Genomic DNA, 10,642 nt, shown 5'->3' on the forward strand with positions numbered 1-10,642 from the left:
AATTTCAGTCCCTTAGCCTCCACTACGATCTGTAAGACTTTCTTGAAAGGCACCTTTCTCTTAAGACCTCCCATTAGAAATGCCTTTCCCCCATGGGACCTGACTTTGGTCCTTCAGGCTCTCACTGGACCCCCCTTTGAACCTGCAGCTTCAGTTGAATTGAAATTCCTATGTTGGAAAACTGCCTTCTTAATAGCTATCACCTCAGCCAAAAGGATTTTGGAACTTCAGGCCCTCTGTGATGTTCATCGTGCATACAGCTGCAGTCATAACAGAAGGGTTATCCTGCTGTCAGGCGGGTCCTCGGTTGGCTGAATTCCAAAGTCTAGGTCCGGCATCGGTTATCGTCGCTTCTTCCCTGACGTCAGTGCGGCAGGGGTATAAAAGAGGCAGCCGACGCCATTTTCTTCAGTCTTTCTTGCCGCGCGGTGCCCGAAGCAGAAGAAGTTTGCAAGTGCTGGTCAGCCAGCTCCTGAGATTTACGAAAGTATTTCAGCCGAAGTCTTCTTGAAAGCTAAGTACCCCGTTGGGGAAACTTTTCTTGCCTCAGACCGATGTCAGACAAAGTTAATAATTGCATTTCTTGTGGGAAGCAAATACCGCATTAGGATTTCCACTCTTTCTGTATACCTTGCTTAGACCCAGACCACGACGTCTCGGCCTGCCGTTTCTGTGCTAGATTCAGTAAAAGCACTATTAAGCGTCGGGCGGAGTTTGCCCTTCACTTTTTCGGCAAAAAATTTAATTATATTATGTCGTCGGATACTCCGACTCCAGTTTTGAGCAAAAAACGCAAAGATAAGGACCGACATACGAGGTCCGCACCACCTACTGAAACCACGCTAAGGCCGACTACCGGTTCTCCGGTACTCAGCCAGGCACCTACGCAGCCCCTGACTACCGATGACAATGCATTACCGGTGTCTTCAGTACCCGAGGTCGCAGGCTCCTCAGCCCCCATTCCTACTACAGATCCCGACGCCACTCCTGGCGGGGAAACTCAGAATTTAGACATGTCTGCCATTTCTCAAGGGGTCTTCAGTCCTTCCTCCTTCTCTATTAAAGCCTTCACTAAATCTAAAGCAGCCATGAAAACCAAAAAACAGGTTCCTCAGACCCCCTCTCAAGGCACCATGCTTAAAAAACAGATGCTTAAAATGGCTGAGGATTTGATTACTCTTATCAGGGGTTCTCAACCCCCCTCTGACAAAAGGCCCAGATTAGAGGAAGACTACCCTTCCTCAGATCAAGCTTCTATTACCTCAGAACTGAGGACCAGGATTATGCCTATTCTCCATTCGAAGACTCTGATGCAGAGGAGTCTAGTCCCTCGGTCTCCCCCCCGAGGACTTCTCTTTTGGGGAAACCCTGCATACATTGAGGGAACACTTTCATTGGGAAGGCCAAGATTACTCAGATTCCAAGAAAAGGCTCAGGGAATTTCTTCAGCTCCCCCACCATAGGCCTCTGGCTATCCCTCCTGTTTTAGATATATTGGATGATGTGTACACAGAAGCCAGCCTTAATCCAGATTCTTTGCCTCCGGCTCCTGTTAAACCAGACAGGTATTACCGGGTTCCTGATTCCCACCAGTTCCTATATAAAAGCCATACTGCTGACCCAGAAACAATTTCACAGGGTCCCAAGGGAATTAAGGCCTCTACTGCTAAAAACCCATTACCTTCAGAAAGAGATTCCAGAGCTTTAGAAAGGTGGGGGAAAAAGGTGTACACCTCGGCCAATTTAACCATGAGGGCATTAAACTGTCAGTTCCATATGTTAAAGTATCAGCAGTTTTGATATCTCAGCTGAAAAGCAAGATGACACAACCAGAACAACCAGATTTAAAAGAGTTGCAGGATTTGTTGCATGGTGCAGAGCAAGTGGGTAAACATACCTTGCAGTGTGGTTTTGATGCTTTAGAGGCCTCATGTAGAGCTGCTGTTACGGGGTCTGTTATACGTAGGCATGCTTGGCTCAAAGAGCAAACCTTACCAGATCATGTCAAAGCTAAATTATTAGATGCACCTCTTCAAAAAGATGTATTGTTTGGTGTTAAAGCTGAGGAGGTGCTAAAGAAAATGGAGGAAAAAGCGAAATCAATGCAAACAGTGAAAGATTTCCTGCAGGTACAGCCTCCACGTTTCAGCAGAAACTGGCCTTTAAAAAAATGGTCCTTTCCAACCATGGACAGACCTCAAAGGGGCAGATACAGGCGCCCAAGGGGTAGAGGGCAACTTCAAGGATCTTTCAGAGCCAGACCGTGGCAAGCACCAACCCCAAGAGGTGGAGAAGATAGATCACAGTCTTTTAGAAAACAGACACAATGACTTCCCCCTACACCTGCCAAGCAAAGCTTTAATGGCAGCACCTTTGGGTGGAGAACTGACACTATTCTTAAAAAATTGGCATATTGTTACAAAAGACAAATGGATTCTGGACATTATAGACAGAGGCTACAGGTTCCACTTTCACACCCTTCCAAAAATGAGAGGCATGTCAAACCTGCCACAAAATCAAAGGGCAGAGGCACAAAACAAGTTTCAGCTCTCATGGACATGAAAGCAATTCAAGAGGTACCTGCAAAAGAACAAGGTCAAGGGTTTTATTCCAGACTATTCCTGGTACCAAGGAAAGACAAAGATTGGAGACCTATCTTAGACCTATCCATCCTAAACACATATCTACAGGTGCCAAAATTCAAGATGCTCACATTACAGCAGTTTCTTCCCATGCTGGAAAAGGAGTCTTGGCTGGTAACATTGGACCTCAAGGAGGCATACCTGCATGTCCCTATCAGACAAGATTGCAGAAGATGCCTCAGATTTCTTGCAGGTTCAACCTATTACCAATTCTCTGCTTTGCCCTTTGGCTTATCTACTGCACCCAGAGTGTTTACGAAATGCCTGGCATCAGTAATCGCCTTCTGCAGACTACAAGGGATACAAATCTACCCATATCTGGACGACTGCCTGATCCAAGCAGACAGCAAGGACATACTACTGCAGAACCTGGCGTTTGTAATAAAACTGTTGAACTTCCTGGGATACACAGTCAACAAAAAGAAATCAAAACTAATACCCTCTCAACAAATAATTTACCTGGGCGCCAGCTTGGATACAACCACCCAGATGGCCTACCTCACGCCAGACAAGCAAGGGCAACTGTCTCAATACTTCAGAAAAATGCAACTTACACCAGGCTAACTGCAAGGAAAGTCCTGCAGGCTCTGGGATTCATGGCATCTTGCATCCTACTAATCCCATGTGCAAAGCTGCATATGAGGAAACTTCAATGGTACCTGAAAAACTTATGGTCTCAACACAGCCACAGCTTGGAAGAAATTATACCACTCATTCCATGCCTTCAAAAGGAATTTTTGTGGTGGACTCAAGCTTGCCAAAGAAACACAGGTCTTCTTTTCTGTGTACCTCAAGCAACTCAAATCATCACAACAGGTGCCTCAGACTACGCCTGGGGAGCACACATGACAGATCAGTGCATTCAGGGAAAATGGACCCGAAAAGAGAAGCACCTTCACATCAACCAAAAGGAAATGCTAGCCGTGCAAAAGGCTATTATGACCTTCAAAGACCTACTGCATCCAGGCCAGCTATTGATAAGGACAGACAACACCATTGATGTGGTACATAAACAAACAGGGGGGAACTCATTCATACCCCCTGTGCAGGCAAGCCATGACCCTATGGAACGCAGCACTGGAATTGCAAATTCAACTACAGGTACAATTCCTGCCAGGGAAGGAAAATGCACTGGCAGACAACCTAAGCAGAAATATGACAGATCCACACGAATGGAAGTTGCATCCTCAAGTTTTCACAAAGATAACTCGGGCATGGGGACAGCCAGACATAGATCTCTTTGCTACCCACAGAAATTGCCAGTTGAAAAAATTTTGTTCAAGGACCTATCATCCACAGGCCTGGAAAGTGGACGCACTTTCCTTCAGTTGGGCAACATTGACAGTCTATGCCTTCCCGCCTCTTCCTCTGCTGCCCAACGTTCTATTAAAAGCCAGAGCAGAGTGGCCAGAAATGATTCTCATTGCTCCAGACTGGCCAAGACAACACTGGTATCCGCTCCTGAAGAGCCTGACACATTCCCCACCATGGATCCTACCTCTAGTACCTCTTCTGTTGTCCCAGCACAACTACAAAACCCTTCACAGCAATCTCAAAACTCTAAATCTAGCTGCATGGAGAATTCCTTGATTTCCCAACAGTTTCTCCTCTCCAAGGAAGTGCAGGATGTCATCTTGGAGGCCAGAAGACCCTCTACTAGAAAGGCCTACTCTGCCAAATGGAAACAGTTTTGTGCCTGGAATCAAGAAAAGGGACAGAATCCTTGGGTAATAAATATACCTCTAATTTTACAGTACCTAGCTGAGATGTTAAACAATGGACTTTCCTTCTCCTCCATCAAGATCCACACTTCAGCCATTTCTGCACAATACAACACAGATCCTCCTTTATTCTCTCACCCTCTCTTAAGGCAGTTCCTCAGAGGGGCAAAGAATATAAAACCCCCATGGAAACCACCAGTCCCTGCTTGGGACCTCAACTTCGTATTGGAAAAGCTGACCCTTCCTCCCTTCGAGCCAGCATCTTCAACAGAGTTACAGTACTTGTCATGGAAAACAGCCTTTCTTCTGGCTATCACCTCAGCACGCAGGGTTTCGGAGCTGCAGGCCCTCATGGCTGTGCAGCCATTCATCATTTTCCATCAGGACAGAGTTTCCTTACGAACCAATCCTACCTTTATGCCAAAGGTAGTATCCAGTGTAGCTTTGAATCAGACTATCCACTTACCTACCTTTTATCCTAATCCACAAAACAAAGGGGAAAGATTACTACATTCCTTGGATATTCACAGACAACTTCGTTACCATTTGGACAGAACAAAGCCATTCAGGAAATCTGAGCAACTCTTTGTGTCCTATGCTGCAGGTGCTCAGGGAAAGGCTATTTCCAAACAGACAGTTTCAAAATGGATAGCTCACTGCATATGCTTTTGTTACTCATTTCATGGAAAAACTGTGCCTGCATGCATCAGATCCCACTCCACCAGAGCCACAGCTACCTCTGCAGCCTTCCTCAGGGGTGTCCCTACCAAGGACATTTTGGAAGCAGCCACCTGGAGTTCAGTGCAGACTTTCTCCAAGCACTATCACCTCCCACTATACTCAAAATCTAGAGCGGGCTTTGCCACAGCAGTCCTGCAGGGCATCCTATCCCCTCCTAGTTCCACTTAGTGCCTACCACCCTTACTTAGCTTTGGGATTCTACCCACCTGTTATGACTGCAGCTGTATGCACGATGAACATAGTACAGTTTTGTACCTACCATAAATGTAGATGTTCGAGTGCTCATACAGCTGCAGTCCAGGTTTCCCTCCCTCCATCCCCTCTTAGGACAGGCCTTATGACAAACACTTTTCATATAACCTTTTTGGGGTATTCTTTTATGGTGTATTTGCTTGCAACTACTGTTTTTGATTTATCAACATTGCATCTTTGCATAACATTATGTTTGCCTTCCTTCTGGGGGCACCTGACATCTGGGACAAGAAAAACTGAAGAAAATGGCGTCTGCTGCCTCTTTTATACCCCTGCCGCACTGACGTCAGGGAAGAAGCGACGACAACCGACGCCGGACCTAGACTTTGGAATTCGGCCGACTGAGGACCCTCCTGACGGCAGGATAACCCTTCTGTTATGACTGCAGCTGTATGAGCACTCGAACATCTACATTTATGGTAGGTACAAAACTGTACTTTAAGCCCCCCCCCCCCCGTATCTTGTCTTCCATAAAGATAGGGTCTCTCTCAGGACTAATCCAACCTTTTTACCTAAAGTGGCTTCTGAGGCGAACATCAATCAGTCTATTAATGTATTAGTTTTTTCCCTAACTATCAGAATAAAGGTGAATATAAACTTCATCTTTTAGATGTGCATAGACAGTTGCATTTTTACTTGCACAAAACAGCTGCCTTTTGAAAATCTGAGCAGCTCTTTGTTTCTTTAGCAAAGCCCTTCTTGGGGAAGCCTGTGTCGAAGGTGACTCTAGCCAGATGGATTTCTAGCTGCATTTTACTTTCATACAAGAGTTCTGGTCTGCCTGAGCCTTTACGGGTCCATGCTCATTCAACCCGTTCAATGGCTACTTCTGCTGCCTTTTGGTCAAAGATTCCCCTGGTTGACATTTGTTCTGCGGCTACTTGGGCCTCTTCACACACCTTTATCTCTCATTATAAGTTGGATTTGATCTCCAAAGGTAGAGCAGCCTTTGGCTCTGCAGTACTCCGGAATATTCTTCCTTGAGGACCTCCCAAGTGTTTCGGTAGCTGGGGACTCTGTCCCACAGGTTGCTGATCAAATGAAGTTAACTACTTCAGATAAAGTAGTTATGTACTCACCATAACGTTCCATCTTAGTAGGTAACTTCATTTGTCAGCAACCGACCCTCCCTCCTTCCCCCTAACCGGGTTCTTTAGATACCTGGACCATAGTATGGGCCCAGTTTTTCTTAAACCTTAGGCTAGGTTTTACCTTCAGGTTGTGGTATTGTCTTGTGATGTTGTATAAATGGGCAAACGCGATCTGGGGGTTGGAAGGAGATGGCAGGGTATTATGGGTAAGTGGAGGAGTTTGGAGCTCGGATCTCAAGCTTGGAAAGCTGCCGGCTCGGATCCAGGTCGGATCCAATTCCCACAGGTTGCTGACAAATGAAGTTACCTACTCAGATGGAACGCTATGGTGAGTACATCGTGTTGTTGCTGTTGTGTCTTTTGGCTTTTCCCAGTTAGGGGTCGCCACAGCGGAACTCCGGCCCGCTAATGATTGGCAGTAGATTTTTACGTGCCAAGTTGCCAGCTCTGACGCACAACCTTCAACGAAGGTATGCCCATTCACGCATGTCTCCACACAGAGTACATAACTTCTTTTTAAATGTGTGTTTGTTTATGTATGTATGTACATATATGGTACCATCTTATATGGTCGAATTTATACTTAAAGTCAACATCTGTTTAGTTAACAGTTTGGTCAACTAAATAGATGGGTCAGCAGGTATGCATGATCACACAGTTCCCCTGAATTGTGCTGTCTATGAATTAGTATATATGATTAGCAGGAGGTGTGGGGGGTGAAGGGGATTTTGCCCTCTCCCTTGAGTAAAAGTTCTGTTTTTTTTTTTTTTTAGTTTTGGTTTGTATACTCCAAGAAATTCCACTGGTGCATGCATATTGATGTGTCATCTACATTGTTAGCATTAGCTGTATTGACACTTAGGTCTGTCGATCATATTTAATAGACCTAGATACACACACACACACACACACATATATATATATATATATATATATATATATATATATTATAATTATATATGTAATATATATATATATATATATATATATATATATATATATATATATATATATATATATATATAAATATGTGTATGTGTAAATATGTATATTTTACAAAAAGTGAAAACAATTCATTTCAAATCTCAACCTTTAGTACATCTCCAAGGATTTATGTTAAAAGCACTTTATTAAATGTACAGTGAGCATATCCACAAACTTTAAAGCATATCTACCTCAGTGTGTGTGCATGTGTGTGTATGTATCTGCATATATATTATATTTATTATAAATGCACATGTGTAATATATATTTATTTCCTAATTCTGCACATAATTAATCTTAACATATTTGTAAAAATGGTAAGCATGGAGTACTGCTTTAAAACAGTAGCAATATTGTTAAAATATAAGCGAAATTCTGTTGGCATTTCCTGTCGTAAAACCTTAGGTTTACCTTTTTTTCCCCCTGTTCTGCTTCTGTGCATAGGGTTGGAATTGCTTCATGTAGTGTACACAGTATGGTGTCATGCACTGAGCTAGGAGAACATATCTTTTCTTTATGCTTATCAGTTCTTTTTTTTGCCATGCACACATTTTAGATGTCATATCTAATTTTCCCTGTGGGTAAGTTTAGGTTTCATTGGCTAAGTATAGACGTTACCAGTATTGTTTTTGGGGAGCAGCATGACAGAAAGGACTGCCCTTAAGTGCTTGCATTTCTTTTACCCACTCACAGACACACAAGGGAGAAGTTTGAGGTCTATTTTATGTTTCATGAGATGGCAGATGAGATAGTCTTGTGCTTGGAGGAGAATCGTGTCAGTCTACTGAAAGTGCTTCCTGTGTGACTCTGAGCAAATCAGTTGATCAGGCACGTTTCCCTGGTCTCTTCGACAAAGAGGTAATTGCACCTGGTTAACAAATTAATAAAAATGAAAAGTAAGAAATATTTTTGAAGTTTAGAAACCCTAATATAAAGGGTCTGGAACAAACAAAGTGAGAAATGGTGATGTCCTTCTTTATCGCTGTTGCAGTATTTTATACAGGGTCTATATTAAATCACCGAACGCTTAAAAAAGAGAACGGTGATTAATTGACCCTATGTTAGAAAAATATGTATTAATGTGTGTATTAGTAAAATGCTTAGTGCATTTAGAGCCTGAAAAGGGTTAACACATTTATTCTATTTCATACTGCATAAATCTGTACAAACTGCAGATGCTTTCTGACCTTGTATTGTTAGCTAAAATCTTGCTTGTGCCTTGGAAATTTACCGAGAAGCAGGTGATTTCTGCTTGCGTTAGGAAAATAATGAATAGAACAATATTACTTGTATGAAACTTAGACAAGAAGTTCCGCTTATGGTGTGAGAAAATACACAGCTGTAGAAGTTAGAGATAATTAGGACAAAGCCTGTTTGAAAATATGAACTGCAATTAGCATTTGCTTGTATCTGAATTAGAAGAGTACCTTGAAAAGTAACACTGTACAATAGAGGCTTGTAAACTGACTAATGGTCACCAAGGCCAGGTTGTTTTTCTCAAAAGTTTCTCACAAATCTAGTCATGTCAGCAGAAAATCTGAGCAACATCTGCTGCAGAACAATGCTTAAAGTTGTGTTTGATTACGTCAGCTTAGAAGGCCATGTGTTGTAAAACAGTATAAGAATGAACATACTCCCTGTTAATAGTTAGACAAATCCTTGTATTTGCATGTTTTTGTCTCCTTGCAGCAAGTAAATTAAAAGTGCCTTAACTGAACCTTACGTGTATTGGTCTTTGAAGTTTTTTCCTATGACAGATTGGTCCTTCGGACGGGAAACCTTCACTTCGCCTCGGATCAGACAGGCCAGGTGGCTTGAAACCGTACAGGGAAGAAACCACATCAGTTCTTCTTATTTGAAAAGTCCTCTGACTGAACTGTCATACAAAAGAGGCCAGCCACTTTCTGATCTGCAACTGAAGGACGGGTTTACTCGAACCAGGTGATCAATCACGAAGGCTCAGGTAAGGTGAATCCACCTTCTGTTTTCTGTTTTAGATCAGGGACTAGATTTGTATTTGTTCTGTTAGAGACTTTGTTTATAAGTCAGGGACAGAAAGATTACTGTCATGTCATAGATCAGGGAAACAGAGCAGATAGGCAGTCATTCTGAAGAGACTATAAAAACATCTGTGGTACCACGTTAAAAAATAAGGTGTTACATAACGATTAAAAGGGTAGAACAAAATAGGTAATAATTGCACAAAAAGGTCCCAAAATCCGCCGTTATAATTTCCCCAACCAGAACAATCAAAAAAACAACCAGCGACCAGCAACCAGACTGAGGAGATAATGGAGGGGGTCGACCACCCCAAGATCATCATGAATAAAACAGGGGACTTTAAAATTTATAATTATTCAAGTTTAGTTATAGACCCCTGTTTTGTGGAACTTTTAGCTAAGGGTTATACATTTATACCAGACCAGCACATGGACCTTGTAGAAAGTATTAAAGACCTTAAACTTTTTGTAAGGAAGTTGAACTTACACTTGCTTCTAGGGAAATCTGAGTATGAAAGGTCCACTTACTATATTCCAAGTGATTACAATCCACCCCTGGAACCAACTTTAAAGTTATTTGAAGAAATTATGGAACTGGATTTGAGAGCTCTGGCTAACAAGGACAATAAGGTCTTCAATATAAATAAAAATAATAAATATAAGAAATCCAATACTACCCCAGAGGAAATCGATTTCCTGAAATTATTCAGAAGCCTTAATGTGAGGGCCATAAAACCAGATAAGGGTGGGGGGCTAGCCTTATTCGGCAATTGTGATTATACCTCCAGAGTGGCCGAAATGTTTGTAAATGACACCTACTTGAAAGTTAGTATAAATGAAATGAACCGTGCACATAGGTTAGTAAAGAGCTATTTTAGTGACCTCTTTATTGAAGGTTACATAGATATAGACATGTATAATTACATCAAATGTGAATGGCCTAAAATTCCTTTATTTTTTGCTACTCCCAAATTACACAAGAATTTATCCAACCCGCCTTTCAGACCATTGATAGACGGAAGAAATTCCTTTACCTATGCAAGCGCTAAGTTAGTGGATAACATCCTGAAAAAATACTTAGTAAATGAAACTCAAATTAGCAAGGACTCGTGGGCTTTCTTAACGAAAATAAATGACATTGTCTTTAGTGAAGATTTAAATTTTCTCACTATAGATGTCATTGACTTGTACACCGTGATACCCCATGATAT

This window comes from Protopterus annectens, chromosome 1.part0 (genome assembly GCF_019279795.1).
Source record: "Protopterus annectens isolate FY-2018-M chromosome 1.part0, PAN1.0, whole genome shotgun sequence".
Taxonomy (NCBI): Eukaryota; Metazoa; Chordata; order Ceratodontiformes; family Protopteridae; genus Protopterus; species Protopterus annectens.